The sequence below is a fragment of the Alexandromys fortis genome, unplaced genomic scaffold, assembly GCF_014885135.2.
Source record: "Alexandromys fortis isolate MF-2015 unplaced genomic scaffold, M_Fortis_MF-2015_v1.1 scaffold_32, whole genome shotgun sequence".
Lineage (NCBI taxonomy): Eukaryota > Metazoa > Chordata > Mammalia > Rodentia > Cricetidae > Alexandromys > Alexandromys fortis.
Window position 1 is genome coordinate 6,905,283 of NW_026067938.1, and position 16,123 is coordinate 6,921,405.

Here is a 16,123-nt window from a genome sequence, read left to right on the forward strand (position 1 = left end):
ATAGAAGGATGACTGGCTAGTTTCAGTGTGACCTTTCCTCTCTGGAAAACACAAGCTAAGCCCCATTGTTTAGTACATAGGCCCCGATTTACGGTTTCTAATGCAGCTAGATGTAACAGACTCAGCTGTGTGAGAATGATGTCTAAGAAGCCTGCTTCCTTTCAGGACAAAGACCCCTGAGCCATCCTGTTGTAGACAAAACATAACCCAGCGTTGCATCTACTTCCTGGTTACCTAGAGAACAGACTGATCTCAGCATAATTAATGGCACTTGGAACACCTGCAGGGTCAGAGCCTTAACACGGGCCAAGTGACAAAATGCTCACTAACAGTCGAGGTCAAGGGCTACCAAAGCACACGTCAGACAGAGGGACACAGAGGCTTCAGCTGCCCTCAGCTGGGTGGGCAGAGAATGAGCATCACATGACCTGGTCCACCTGTGTGGACCAGGGAGACAGGCATGGAGTATATGGGTCCGCTGTTGGCTCAGCCCATAATAACCCAGAGAATCCACCAAGCGTCTCAATCGAGATTGCTTCAGCTTTGTGCAGTTTCTGCCGTCCCCCCGCATAAAAACTACCAAAGGAATTTCATAGCCTTTCCCTCTCTAGGAAACCCCTCCCAGGTCTTGGGAATTTCCCTCGCTTTTCTTTAGTTTCTCACTTCTATTCAATTTCTTATTTTTCTATAATAACCCTTAATAAAACATATTTCCACTCTGCTTACTCCCATGAAAGTCTACACCTTTAATCTTTATGGGCATGAGACAAGGAACTCTGGAGCCGTGTCCCCAGGTTTGTCTTTGATGGTGGTAACGATCTGACATCTTAGGTCCCTGGGTCATGCTCACTTAGACTGTGAAAAGCTCCCCCATCTCAAATCCTGCCTTGGAGGAAAAGTGTTCCAACCAGCAAAGCAAAGGATGCTGGTTACACGGGGTGTGTGTGGGGGGGGTGTGAATTTTTTAATTGCAATGTTTTTTTAAAAATGACTCATTATAATTGCCCATTTTATAAGCTAAGATTAGTAATTTCAAAGTTACTTTCTCCTTAAAGTGAGAACCGGGAAATAAAACAATAAATAATTGATTGGCTAACATCAGGTGACTTAAGATTAATTTCCAGTAAGGACTAAGGGAGAGGGAACTTTATGACCCTGCCAAACAAAACTAGCCTATTGGGGAAGCTGGCCTGTTATCTCTGTATCTCTAGCGCTGAGAAGGTCAAATAAACAGCTTTGCTTAAATTGGTGAGAAGGAAGTTTAGTGGGTACCTCCATATTGATTTTTAACCTGTTCTGCTGGGCTCCCCTACAAGAGCTCAGGCCAAACAAGGGGTTTCTGTAGTTTATACCGAACAGCAACACACACATTTTCCCTGAGTTTATTGTTTAGTAAAGTTTCCCGAAGTCAGAGCTATGATCACAGCCACTGTAGTGATAGACAAACCAACCCCAGGACGGCAGGAGGAGCTTGAATGGCCTCTCTATCATCTCCGAGGCAGTGACAGGAGACGAGGAAATATAAAAAGGGACGTTTCTGAGAGCAGCGGTACAGTATAACCAAGAAAAAAAAAAAAAAAAGGCTGTTTCGCAAGAGCATCATTTGAATTCCCAGAGATCAGTGCGAATAGGCTTGCATTTCCAGCTGCGTTCCCCACAGTGTACTGCCCACGGATGCAGGAAGATCACTGTGCCACAGGGACTAGCTTGAGCTGGCAGGAGGAACGTCACCAAGGAGCTTAGGGGAAACGCTTAGCGAGAGTTCCAGGCAATGCTGCAAAAAGCCTTCTCCGTTGCTTCACACGCTTGTCCTTCGATGTCACCGTGGGGCACACACAGCCGCACACGTACGTACGTGCAGGCTCCGAGCAGCTGGCAGTGGGCGGGACTTCCTGGTGACTGAGGGAAGGAATCGCTCCTGAGAAAAGAGAAGTACACGCTTCTGGTGAATTCTGCCTTCTGTGGCGAAAATGTGAGGAACTTGGCAAGCTTCCCAAGAAGTCGAGGGTAGGTGCTGTAATTACAGGGAAGAGTAAATCCCCGCCAGACTCGTGAAGTGAAAGTGAGCAATCCTCACTCAGGGACCCTTCCTTACCTAGAAAAAGGTTAGCCTGAGAAAGAAAGGCGCGGACTCTCTCATGGTACCTGCACAGTAATGTCGTACACAGATATTGTTTAAGATATAAAGCATAAAGTGTGCTGCTCACTCCCTTCTGCTCTTAGGGGAATAATAACCCTACCTGTTAGAGGATTGATATTACTAGGGCATTGCGCTGAGTGTTAACACACACAGTCTTGCTCAACCTTTGCAATGATGCTACAAAGACTAAATCATTTTGGCTTTACAGAAGAAAACAAAGTGAATAAAGAGTCAGATTAAATAAGCACTAAGTAAATGACAACTGGAGACTCTAGCCCGGGTCTGTCTGACCACTTCTTTTTTCCTCTGCAGTCTGCCTACAGATCTCACCGCGGGTAGCAAAAGATGTGAGCCAGGAGGAAAGGCTGGCGCGGGCGGGCGGGCGGAGCGGGGAAGTCACTCCTGGATCTCCCCAGCGGGGCTGCTGTGGCACAGTTATCAGAAAGGGAACACAGAGTCCTGACATTGGGCAAGAACTCTAAACAGAACAAATGGAATCCGTCGGACGTGGTGCTAACTGATCCCTTGCTGGACTGTAAGCCCAGAAGGCTGCTTTTGTGTACTGTTTGACGGAGTGACACAGCCCTCAAGAGGCCTGAGAATGGTGTGGGTGGGCGCATTTTAGACAGCTTGTTTCTTCCTTAACCGGTGGTGTCGTTACTTCTAGCAGACCCTAAAGACTTCTAGCTATTTAAGAATTCCAAAGACGCTGGGGATGAGCTCTGATAGGGCAGATTCCACAACCGGTACTTGTTGATAGAAGGAATGTTTAAAGTTTGTTAAAACTGCCTTTGCCCCCTCACACGTGGACCTAATGCTGTCCATTTGAGATCCACAGCCATTTATGGGGGGGGGGGGCAGTAGGGAGATGTAAATAAAGGACCCCCGCCAAACTGTCACTTCAAACAAACAGACAAACAAACAAGTAAGCAAATGGTCAGAAACCCATTAGGAAGTGATTCATACGCTTTAAGTGAAAAATATATGAAAACAAAAAAATATATGAAAAATATATGGAAACAAAAATATATGAAATATATATATTTTTAAAAACATCTCAGGAGAGGTTGGGCAGCCCAGTAGGGCTGACCCTGGGGTTGGGGGGGGGTGAGTGAGCTGCCCCAGAGGTCATTAGAGTGGGAGCTGGCCCCACCCGTCCCCCTTTGATCCCCTCCCCATCTCCCCCCTCCCCATCTGTGGTAGGCAGGAGAGCTGGCTCCAGAGTCATGAGCGTGACAGAGGTCCTGCCCCTCACCAGCCGCAGCACAGTAGAGAACGGGGTCTTGCACCTCCCCTGGGCAGCACAGGAGAGCTAGCCCCTATGGTGTGGGTGCCAGTGAGCTTGTAGGGTGCGAGAGCGGGAGATCTGGCCCCTCCCCTTGCTGCCTGTAGCCAGAGAGCTCACCCTGGTGGTGAGTATGGGGAGAGCTGGCGGAGGGCCAGCTCAGCTACCTGCCGGGTGTAGATCCAGGACTGGGTTGGCCCATCCTGACATCTACCCCATGTATGAACTGTTGGAGTATATGAAAAGGCTGGCCCTGCAGATCCAAAGCTGCAGGCTCTTCACGATACAGGGCAACAACGGGATATCCAAGAGGAGTCCCGATGAGGATCCAGTATAGATAGTGTAACAGAAGGCAAGAGCCTGGAACCAGACCAATGAACATCTACAAGTAAAGATGAGCAGGCTAAAGGCTACGCTGTGTGACACTGTGACACACTACAGGTTCCACAAGGAGACTGATTTTTGTTTGGGTCATTTTTTTAAATTTTATTTTATTTATTTTGGGGGCAGGTTGCAAAGGCAGAGGGTGGTAATGAAGGAACAGAGAGATGAGTGGGATTGAGGCTCATGTTGTGAAATCCACAAGGAAATAGACAAAAAGTTTTATTTTTTTAAAAAAAAAACCACTTATTTAATAATGGATTTGTAACCATGGTTTTAAGAACTTAGAGTTACGAATGAACCCACGCGATGTGTCACTAAGAGTTTTCAGCTTGTCTAATCCTGCATATAATCTTGACAACAACTTCTGAGTTTGTGACAAAAATATGTTCTGTTATTACAACATAGATAAACTGAAATTTAACAGAGCACCTGAGTTCAATTCCCAGCACACACTTTGGGTGGCTTAAAACAGCTTGTAACTTGAGCTCCAGGGGTCAGACACCCTCTTCCATCCTCTGTGAGCCCCTACACACAAGTGCATGTACTCACTCAGAGACATCCATATACATAATTAAAACAAAAAGAGTTTTTTTTTTTTTTTAGAAACTGAAGTTCAGAGAGGGTAAGTCTACATGAGTAGTACATAGCTGAACTCAGACTCAAGCCTAGGTCACTCTACTTCAATACATTCATTTGTTGTTTGTTTGTTTATTGTGTGACTGTGTGAGCATGTGTCTGTGAGTGTGTGTGAGTGCATATGAGTGTGTGAGTGTATGTGAGTGAGTGTGATTGAATGTGAATATGTGTGCATGTGATTGTGTGAGTGTGAGCATGTGTGTGAGTTTGTGAATGTGTGTGTGACTGCGCATGCGTGTGTGAGTGTGAGCTTATGTGTGTATGTGAATCCAGACTCTCTGTGTATTTTCCATGTTGACATAGCTTATAGTTTCTTACTCTATTACTTTTAATATTTATTTTATTATCTTTACTCCTTTAATCTATGACTGTCTGTACTCAGTCTTTTTAAGTCTTTGCTTTATTTCTAATGATTTATTTCTTTTTCTAACTCTCTGTACCCTTTTTCTTCTCTCTCCCAAGCCTATGTACATCTTTTAAACACATTGTATCTCATTTAGAGGTCTTTTATGTCTGAATCTGTCCTTATTGCATTTCTGTAACCCTTTTCTGACCAGGATGGCTTCTTAAATGCTAAATGCTTCTTAAGAACCTAAGCTGCAGCATTGCTAGGGGTCATGACTGTGGACTGAAACTTCCCTCTTTCCAGAATTCTCATTCATTGCCCCACTTCTACTTCCTGCCTGGTTTCCCAACCTCTACTTCCTGCCTGGTCACCCCGCCTATACTTCTTGCCTGGCTACTGGCCAATCAGTGTTTATTAAACAAGCACAAGAAACAAATCTTTACAGGGTAACACCATTGTCCCACAGGATAGCAACGTATCTGCCTATAACCATGCTCCCTGTGGTGGTGATAAGGGACTGAAACTCTGAAACTGTAAGCCACACCAATTAAATGTTTTCCTTTCTAAGAGTTGCCTTGGTCATGGTGTCTCTTCACAGCAATAGAAACCCTAAGGACAACTGAGTTACATCACCACCCTATAGATCTTAACTCATGCAAATACTATGAAAACCCAGAGCATAAATAGGGTGAACTCAACATATATATTGCACTGCCAGAGTTGGCCCTAACTAGGAAGAAATGCACTTTGGAACAGGCATCATTGGAAACCCAGTCCTTTACTTTGATGAGTGGAAGAGTTTCCCACAGACTAACCTCTGGCTTTATGTGTTTCCAGCCCTGTGTTTCCTCCGCTCCCCACATAGTCCCCACGCTGGTACAAATTGCCCATGCTTTCTCTGGCTCTGCACATTTTTGTCTTGACATCAGGCACATCAACCCCATGGGCTTGGGAAAATTCCTGGAAGTCGTCCCTCAGCATGGTGGCTATTCATAACTCAACCATATGTGAAATTGCCTGACAGAAACCACATAAATATACCCCCATTTAACCCAAGCTAAATGCATTCCCTACACAAATGTCATTAAGCCAAGTACAAAGCTACTCAGGGCCACTCCCAACGCCAACACAAGGAAAATAGAAACAGAAAGGAAGCCAGGATGAAAAGAGTCACTCCTTTTAACTTGTCAAATATCGTGCTATTGCAAATTTCATGAACGCATGACCATTTGAAGACATTCACACACACGGGGGGGAGAGAGAGAGAGAGAGAGAGAGAGGGAGGGAGGGAGGGAGGGAGGGAGGGAGGGAGAGAGAGAGAGAGAGAGAGAGAGAGAGAGAGAGAGAGAGAGAGACACCATGGATTAGAAGCAACCCTGTAGAGCAAGTGCCACTAGCCTCACGCCATTTCCCTGGCTCATCACCGTCTTACTGAGCATGGAAACAGTACTTGAAAGGACTCAGCTCTTAAGAGAACTGGTTCCTTTTCCAAAGGACCTGGGCTGGGTTCCCAGCAGTCATCTGACACCTGTAGCTCTGGTTCCAGAGAGTCTGATACCCTCTTCTGGCCTCCATGGATACAGACAAAAATAAATAAATAAATAAATAAATAAATAAATAAATAAATAAATAAATAAATGGAGGAGGAGGAGAAAAAAAGAAAGAAAGGAAGGAAGGAAGAAAAGGAGGGAGAGAGGGAGGGAGGAAGGAAGGAAAGACTTATAAACACTAAATAAAAATAAATAGTGTGAGGAAACCCCTAAGAGATTAAGCTTAAACCCCTAATGCATAGTGGGTGAATGGAGAACCCAGGAAATGTTACAGAGAAAAGGAGCTAGCTACTTTTGTCTTGAGGATTGTATCTTTCCTTGAGAAGTTGAAACATCCCCTGAACTTCATGCCTTACGATTTGGATCTTAAATACCTTGGAAAGCTCATTTATTGGAAACTTGATTCCCCTGTTGATTGTTTTCTTGGAAAGCAGTGAAAACCTTGGGAGGCAGGGCTGAGCGGGAAGTAAGGTACATCTCTGGGGGTGCCTTTAAAAGGGCAGGCTATCAGTACTCAAGCCCGTTCCTCACTCTCTGAAACGCGTTCCCACCAAGAAGTTAGTGCCTTTCATCAACCACATTCTCCCAACATGGTTCTACCTTACCATAGTAACGTGTCCAAGAAACTGTGGGCTGAAACCCCGGGAACCAAGGACCAAAATGAGCACGTCCTCTTTACACGGACCTAGCGCCATTGCTTTGAGACAGTGGCAGAAACCTGACTGACAGAGAAAACCTGGTACCAAGAAGTGAGGTCAGCTGGAATCAATGGGATGAGCGAGGGAAGTTTTGGAGGAACTAGAGAGCCCCAGACAGCTGCAAGTGCTGTTTAACGGCAGGTGAGGTGGGATCTGAAGCCCAGAACACAGACAGGAACGAGGACGGCAGAGACTGGCTGATGTGGTTTCAGCTAGAAACAAGGTCTTTGGGGGACGAGACAATAACTTCAAGCAATGGTTCTAACCTTCCTAATGCTGTGACCCTTTAATATAGTTCCTCATGTGATGACCTTCAACCATAAAATTATTTTTGTTGCTACTTCATACTGACAGTTTTTCTATGGTTATAAATCATACTGTAAATATCTGATATGAGACCCCTGTGAAAGGGTCATGACCCCAGAAAGGACCAGAGTTGTGACACAGTTGACTTAAAGGAAGACCGACCGCTCATGCATGGTCTTAGGGTTTCCATGGGTGCTTGGCTCCCTGCAACTGCACAGAACACAGAGGTGGTTAAAAAGTGTGTGGTAGAGGAATTCTTCACTTCATAAGGGACAGGAAGGGCCAGAGACAAGATTCCCAGGATCTATAGAAACGTTTAACCTTTTGCAGGAGATCCTACCCATGAAGTTTTCAGTAACTAGCTGGAGACGAAACTGTTAAGGCATGGGCCCCGTGGGAAATAGCTGATAATTAGATCATAATAGTTTTAAAGTTGTAGCCGAGGAACGTTTGCCTGCTTAAGAAATTAGCGACATTTGACAACAGCCAAAAAAGCCAGCATGCTCATGCTAGTGGTACTGATCAAAACAGGACACGAAAGTGGAAAGGCATGAGGAGGGTAGGAGGGGTTAGGGGGCGTAATGGGCATGAAAATAACCAATAGACATTTTGTACATCTGTGCCAAGCAAAAAGGAGCTCTTTACTTTGCAGTGTAACATTAGAAACGATGCCGCAGAGCGTGTCGGGAATCAGCAAGACCCAGCCAGTTTCTCAGGTTTAAGGTTTTGGTGAAAAGAGAGCCCTGTGGTATACCGTTCTCACTCTGAGCCGCCCAGCAAATCATTTCCCTGGTTTTGTTTCCCCATGTTTTGCTGTCTAGGCACTTGGAGGCTGCTGTAGTCGGCTCTCCGAGTAGAGCCGGCTACTGCTGAAATCGGCCCCAGAAATTGAATTGCCCCATTTGATTCTGGTTTCGCCTGGATGCAGAATGCGTGAGTCATGGGTTCACTGAGGTTTCCAGGGAAGTTTTCAAAGAGGCTGTGGGAGTCTCGGCGGCCTGTGGCCGAACCAGAGTCTTGCAGGCAGCCTCTAGGAGGCGATGTACGAGACCGGAGTCAAGCCTGCTTTGGAAACCCCAGGAAGATCGGGAACCTGGACTGTCCACCCAAGAATTCTGCAGGCAGCAAGGGGAGCCAGCTGAAGAAAGAGATGTGTGGGCTCCTGCCAAAAAAGTTGGGGAGGGGGGCTGCTGCAAGTCTTCGGAGCTCATATGCCAGTATCATGTGTACAGCTGTTAGTCACGGAAGTACAGCTTTTAATATTTGCTTAACTGAGTTCTCATCTTGCTTTTGGTCTGATTCTACCTCTCCATGACTCCACCTCTCCCTTCTGAATGACAGTATTTGTGCCATTGTGTATTGGAAGTATGCAACTTGTTTGATTTATTCTATTTCTAATCAAAATGTTATATTATTTCCCCCGTCCTCCCTCCAGCTCTCCCATGCTCCCACATCCCATTCCCTCTCAAATTCATGTCCTCTTTTTATTTAATTAAATAACACCTGTCAGGTCTGTTTATTATGCTTGTATGTATATGTTTCTAGGACTGACCACTGGTATTAGAAACCGCATCCCTGGGAAAGACCAATTCTCTGTGTGTGTGTCTTCTCTCTCTCTCTCTTTCTCTCTCTCTTTCCTATCCTATGCTTTCTCCTCTCTCCTCTCTTTGAACAGCATTGCCTTACTGCATGCCCCTGCTCCCCACAATGATTTTCTACTTCTCACAGACCTAACTGGTGGCCAGATAGCCACAGCCTGAAACTTCTGGACCCAGTCTCCCTTTGATTTGATCTATCTCTGGCATTTTGTCACTCCAGTGGAAATCTGACTAAAGCATCACGAGAATTGGAACCTACTTGGAAATCAGATAGTTTCAGATACAATCATAATACAACAACAAGAAAAAAATATGATTTTTTTTCTCCTAGGCAACAGCTGTATTGTGGGGAAGCTGAATAACTCCTTTGCAGCCACCCTGTGTCAGAAACCAGCTGAAGTGGACGCTGAGTGCCAGCTCCACACCTGTGAGAAGCTGTGACCACAGAAGCAGCTGCTGATACTCTGGGTGAAGATGGAAGGCTTATGTGATTCGAATCCATAGTAGGAATGCCAGACAAGGTTTTGACCCACAGCAGAGTGCACCTGCTGTTAAGTAAGGAGCATTCTTGCTGTCTACACCAAGGAGGACTGTTGAGAAACGCAGGTCTTTTCAGAGATGCACTGTGGAATCCAATCTGTGTATTCTCAACCTTGTTACTGTAAAAAAGAAAAAAGAGTGGTCTGGATATTCCTGGACTGGCAGATACTAGGATGCTTCAGAGGTTGGGGCCCAAAAGGACTAGCAGAATTCCCAAACTTTCTGATCTCTACAGAAGATGATGTCTGCCAAAATGCTCTCAGAAAGCCCTTAAACAAAGAAGATAAGAAACCCAGGACCAAAGTCCCTAAGACTTAGTGTCTTGTTACTCCACATGTCCCAACTTCTTGATCTGAAGATACAACGCACTAAGAAAAATTGCCATCCACTTCTCAGAGAAGGTAAGGCTTCCCATGGGGAGTCAACAAAGTCTAGCATATTGCTCTGAGGCAGGAACAAGGCCCTCCCCACTATATCTAGGCTGAGCAAGGTATCCCTCCAAAGGGAATGATCTCCAAAAAGCCAGAACAAGCAGTAGGGACAAATCCTGGTCCCACTGCCAGTGACCCCACAGACTGCCCAAGTCACCCACATTCAGAGGTTCAGAGGGTCTAGTTCGGGCCTATACAGGTTTCCCCGCTGTCAATCCGGAGTTGAATATTCTTTGTTTTAAGCCACCACGTTTATGGTAACTTCTTGCAACAGCTCTAAGAAGCTAATTCATCTGTGAAATTTGTCCTGACAGCAGCTGAAATGCAGGAAGAATGTCAAAGCAGCTCGATGTGTTTATTCTTCCATCTGGAAAGACAAGGACACAGAGCGTGGTACTTGGAGTAGGGGAAAAAAATCAAAAAGCTTTGAGTATTTTATTTATCCATTGCAATGCAATAAAGACAGCATCCCAATAACTAGCCCCATGAAACTTGGGGTCCCATTATGTCTTCGTAACAAAAGAGAGTGGGGTTGAGAAAGTGATTAGGAAACAGGCAAGAAAGTAATGGTGGGTGGGGTTTAAGCCAGCAGAGAACTTGAGGAGAAAACCTCCCACAGGGAGTTTTACCGTGGTTTTTAGGCAGGATAAAGAGAATCCAAGTTTTCCTGCATCTCCTGATCTTCAGTTGCTTTCAGCCCAGAGCACTGCTCGTGACAAACAGGCATATGTTAGATCAGCGTATTCTGGATGCCTTCAATAATAGAGGCCAGTATTTTCTGGTTGTCCTTACTGGTGCCCTAGCTTTGTATCCTTGACTGGGATAAACATTTCCCAGCTCTCCGTGCCTCTGAGCTGCGCATTGCGCATTATATATAGTAAAGGCCAAGTGGACCTGCTTGGGAGAGTGTCAAGCTCTATTAAGCATGACAAGATCAACATCATTAGTGACTAGAGATATCCAAATTAAAAGGACAACAGACCCATTAGAATACTTTGCATTCAGAGGAAAATGAGAAAGGTAATACCAGGTGTTAATGAGAACTTTTAAGCAACTGGCTTTTTTTTCTTTAAGGAGGTTTTTTAAGATTAAAAGAAATAATTTACTTAGGGGTATGCATGGTTTAAACACACTAGTGATGAATCCTGAGTCACCAAAACCACATCGGTCTCGCATTAAGGAAAGAAATAAAAGCACCTTTCCCTGGAGTCATCTCACCCAGAGGGAGTCCGGATCTGAATTCTCTACTTTCTGCTCCTGTGTCTTCAGTCCTCTGTTTATATGGTGTGTGAGTCTGTGCCTGCCTAGAGGCTTCCTTGTGAATCTGTCCCTGTGTCTGTGACTGTGTGCTCTCTGTGTGTCTGTCCATCCCCACCAATGTGTATCCCTGTGTCTGTCTCTGCCTGTCTTTAACAAAGGACTTTGCTCTGGCATTCAGTAGTACTGTACTACACTATACTATAGTACTGGGCTATTGAGCGGTACAGAAAGCATCACATGGGGAAAGGGTGGGAGACTTTACAGACATCTTTAACAAGGGATTAAGTCACCAGCCCCCAACCAATCCCAGACAGCAAGCAGTACTGTGAATATCATTATTTATTAACCAATATCCAGATATTACATTCAGTATTTACAGTGGGCATTAATTTTAGAAGGTTGCTTTCAGCATCTGTATTTGTTGCTTTTGTCAAATAATACACATGCATAGTTCTGCATGAGGAGCACATAACTTAAGATTATAGCTATATATCAGATTAGGTTGCAAAGTTGGTTACATGAGAAATCTCGGGCAAGCATGGCTGTTACACTATCCTTTAGAAGCTGGTTAAGCACACAGGCTGCAGACACAATAAGCTAGCAGTCTTACATCTTCAGCGAGCCCATGTTGTACTAGTAACTCTGGCTCTGAGGCCCAGCAAAAGCACCATTCTAGGCTCTTAGACTATAAGAGATATTTTCACAATATCGAATGCCCCCAGGGATGCATGTTCATGGGCTTGTGCATGTATGAACATGTGCAGGCAGGTAACCATGGAAGCGGTGTGGACATCACACTCCTGAGAACTGGAGTTACAGATGGTGGCAAGCCTTTGGGTGTGGGGAAGAGAGCTTTTGGCCTCTTCCAGAGCAGTAGGTGCTCTTTGCTGCTGAGCCATCTCTCCAGCTCTGCACTTGGAACATCTGTACACTGCTGGTTAGGGTGTAAAATGGTACCCTAACTTTGGGAAACAGCTTGGAAGCTTCTTCAGATAAAATTAAGTGTGTATTACCTTAGCCACTTGGAACTGCTGTAATAGAATACCATAGAACTAACAGCTTAAAGAACAGACATCTCTTACGGTTTTAGAAGCTAGAATTCAGTTACCAGCACAGTTGCTTTCTGGTGAGGACTCCATTACTGGCTTTCAGGATGCCCCCCTTCTTGCTATTCCCTCATATTTAATCTATAACAGTGGTTCTTAACCTTCCTGATGCAACACTGTGGTCCTTTAATACTGTTCTTCATGTTTGCAGTGATTCCCCAATCATGAAATTACTTTCATTGCTTCTTTATCACTGCAATTGTGCTACTGTTATGAAATGTAATGTTTCGTAACATTAAACATTAAAATACCTGTATTTCCCTAGGGTCTTAGGCAATCCCTGTGAAAGGGTCATTTGACTTGCCCAAAGGGACCACACCCCACATATTGGGAATCACTGATCTATAACATGCACATACCTGATACCTAGAAGCTGAGAGGCTCATCCATAGATGTTTTTGCCAAATGAAACAAAAACTTACACTTACACAAAGCTAGAATACAAATGTCAGAAATATTTTATTCATTATCGCTCCAATCCAGACGTCCTTCAATGGATAACTGGACCAACAAGTAGTGATATAGCTATCCAATGTAGTACTACTTAGCAATAAAACTGAACTGCTAGTACATACAACAAACTGATGGATGCTACGTGTATTTTGAGAAGCAAAAGGAGGCAGGCTGAATGACGACGTACAGTATCACCTCATTCAAGTTGTATCTTAGAACAGGCCGAACTTCCAAGCAGAGAAAACGGGCACAGGGTTGACAGATCTGGGAGTGGGCGAGGAAAGAGACCGAAGACCCTAAGGGACACCTTTTCAGGGGGGTTACAGCATGAATCTGGGTTCCAAAGGACCCACCGAAGCTTCCAGGCTTTTGTGTTCCATGGCAAAGAACTGGCTGAACACACAGTTAGAGGTGGAAGTAGAGGCCATTTAAGACAGCAAAGGCTGTCCCAAGAAAGGAGGGGCCTAGAGAGCAAAGGGAAAGGAATCACTCAAAAGAACTGGGCTACCTTAAAACAGTTACACAGTATCCACTCCCACAGCTCTTCCGAGCAGGCTCGATTTGATTTATGTGGCCCAGGTGGGAAAGGGTTTCCAGTCTTACCCTGCACGCTGGCTTCTTTCATCTGTAACTTTCCCTGGTCCCTTTGCCCTGTCACGAGGAGAAAGTTTTCACATCAGAACAAGCCACGTTACATAGCCACACTTTGCCAAAACTCATTGAACATGATATTTTTTAGAAGATTAATTTTATTCCATATTAATTAAAAAGCAATCTTTAAAGGGAAGAAAAAGGCTAAGCAAAAGAGAACCACAGAGAGAATAGATGGTCAACTAGCAAAATGGAAGCAAAACACCTGCTCATGTCTTGTGCAATAATTTTTACATGGACCAGTTTGCAAACAGGGCTTGAAGTCAGATCAAGCTCTTGTATATATAATCACACACCAGGATCCATCATTCCTTCATTCATCCTACCAACAGCGGGTGCCCACAAACACCTTGTTCTAACTGCTGGGAACACAAAAGAGCAGATCCAAAGTGAAAAGTAGTCGGAAGAGACTCTCTGCCTTCTTTTTTCAGAATTTTGCTTCTGTGTCCTTTTCAAATACATTTAAATATTTTTAGACACTGCACAAACTTCGTGACAGTTCAACAGCCCAAGATGTTTTCTCATGGCCTCGAGTCGACACTTTGAAACATAACCCTCAAAGACAGTAAAGTCCTGCTCCACCTGCTTGCTGGGTGAAAACGGGCCCAATTTCAGCAGCCACACTGGCTCCATATACAAGAACTGCCCTGGTAATGAAAGCGCGAACCCAGTCAGTGTCTGCCTCTAAAGTTGTTTCAGGGATGTAGAGACTCAAAAAAGGTGGCATTGGGTAGGGCAGAGACCTCAAAACTGTTCAGTGAAGTTCTTGCTGGAGGCATTAGGGATGCCAAAAGAAAGTTTTGCATCTCTCTGCCCTTGCGTGGAAGCTCTGCCTGAGGATGTGAACGAAACTGAGATGAGACATCTGGGCACCTCGGGATGGGGACAACTGGACTAGCCACCGCCCCGTGCGTACCTCTAGTTCTGCCATTTGCCCTCTAAAAAGCCCCAGATCAGCAGTACAGTGGTACCCCCATTTCCTGGGACCCACTGATACTATGCACTGTCTAGCCTTCCTTTTTGCACAAGCTCCTACCTACCAAACTGTAAGAGCCTTCTTTCTAGAAGCCACTCTCTGTAGTCTGGATTTTACTCTTGGGTTTCACAAGGCAAGAATCCCGAGTCCATTTAACTCATTGGACGTTTAGTGTGACCATGAGCATCTGGCATCAGAGTTGAGAGACCGTCCAAGGCAAGAAGAAAGGCTTCCTTGAACTCACGAGATGCGTCCCGTTTCCTACCTCACATATACAGCTCCGAAGACCTGGGGGATTCCTAGATATGGCCGTCAGTCTGGGCCCGAGGGCTGAAAAAGCTGGGTTTGAATGTCAGCAAAGGGAAGAGCCGGAGTGGTGCTAAAGGCAGGGTGGATATACTCATCAGTGAGGGGTGGAGCAAGCAGACAAAGTGCATCATGGGTCGTCTCTCAGGGCTCTTTACATCTGGGCCACGAAAAGCTACCGACTGTACGGAAGGGCTTCCCTCATTTAGTCCTTCCAGAAAGTACTTCCAGAAAGTACTGTCACAGACCCGCCCAGATTCCAGAGCCAATCAAGTTGATGAGTGACAGCTGCAGAGCACAGCGAAGCCTGTCCTTCAACAGTTGCTCTAATAATCAGCTTAAATCAATTCCACGGCCAAGGAGGCTTCTTCAGAGTAGTGTATCCCAAAGCCCCGCAGCCGCATGTCTAGGAGGCCATTTCTGACTTCCTCGAAGAAAAACCTCAGTGGGAAATGGAAACTTTGGCAAAAAAAAAAAAAAAAAAAAACGTGAGGGAGCAAAGGGAAGGAGGTGCGGGAGTGGGTAGGGCAAGAAAGGGAATTCTGGTGCAGCAGAACTGAGGCTCTGTGGGCTAAGGGCGCCTCAGAAGATGTTACGGGACCCCTGGGGTTTCCTTTCCGTTCTAAGGACCTGCAGCCCGGGTGCCACATTTTCTCCACCTATGAAATGAAGACATTCAGCAACGGGGGTGGTCATGATTTCCTCCTTCTGGAATCTAGACTCCAAGTGTTCAAACTCTACTCCTTGTTGTCTTTCTGAGACTGCCCCTTGCTTTTTTCTTCTTCTTCTTCTTCTTCTTCTTCTTCTTCTTCTTCTTCTTCTTCTTCTTCTTCTTCTTCTTCTTCTTCTTCTTCTTCTTCTTCTTCTTCTTCTTCTTCTTCTTCTTCTTTTTTGTCTCATATCATTGATAAAACTTTCCATACCTGGAGTTTATTTTCTGAGTGATCCTGTTTATTCTTCCACTACTAAGTTTTCAAGTTTCTATCATTTTGTTGTTGCTTTTGTCTCTGATCATTGTCACTATGGTTACTGAATTTGATGTTGCTGCATCCTTGCTCAGCTTATTTAAAGAGAACATCTTTTCATCTTAATTAAACACAGGGAACTGTAGTTGGACCACAAGCTCCCCAAATAAGACACAGAGACTTTCTATTAAGTATAAAAGCTTGGCTTTTAGCTTAGGCTTGGTTCCCAACTAGATCTTATAGCTTAAATTAACCTTTTTCTGTTAATCTATGTTCTGCCATGTGGTTTTCTAATCTGTTTTCCATTCTGTTCAACTCTCTCCATATCTCATTGACACCTCCCCTGTGCAAAATTCTTCCTGAGTTCCTCTCTCTGCTAGAAGTTCCACTTATTTGATCTTGCCTCACTATTGGCCATTCAATTCTTTATTAAATCAATTAGAAGGTGCATTTGCAACGATATATGCTCACAGTGTACAAAAAGATTATCCC

General features: G+C 44.8%; 1 long non-coding RNA gene across 3 annotated transcripts in view; it reads left to right on the plus strand.

Annotated features, from left to right (window-relative positions):
- Positions 1–1,541: 1,541 nt before the first annotated feature.
- Positions 1,542–16,123, plus strand: part of LOC126504834 (uncharacterized) — a 27,102-nt gene continuing 12,520 nt past the window's right edge. Inside the window, exons 1-3 of one of the 3 annotated variants that reach the window (XR_007592729.1) lie at positions 1,554–2,007; positions 9,275–9,884; positions 10,189–10,394. This is a non-coding gene — a long non-coding RNA (uncharacterized lncRNA). Of the gene's footprint in view, positions 2,008–9,274; positions 10,395–16,123 lie in introns of those variants that run through there. The other 2 variants (XR_007592728.1, XR_007592727.1) reach the window with 2 other exon arrangements.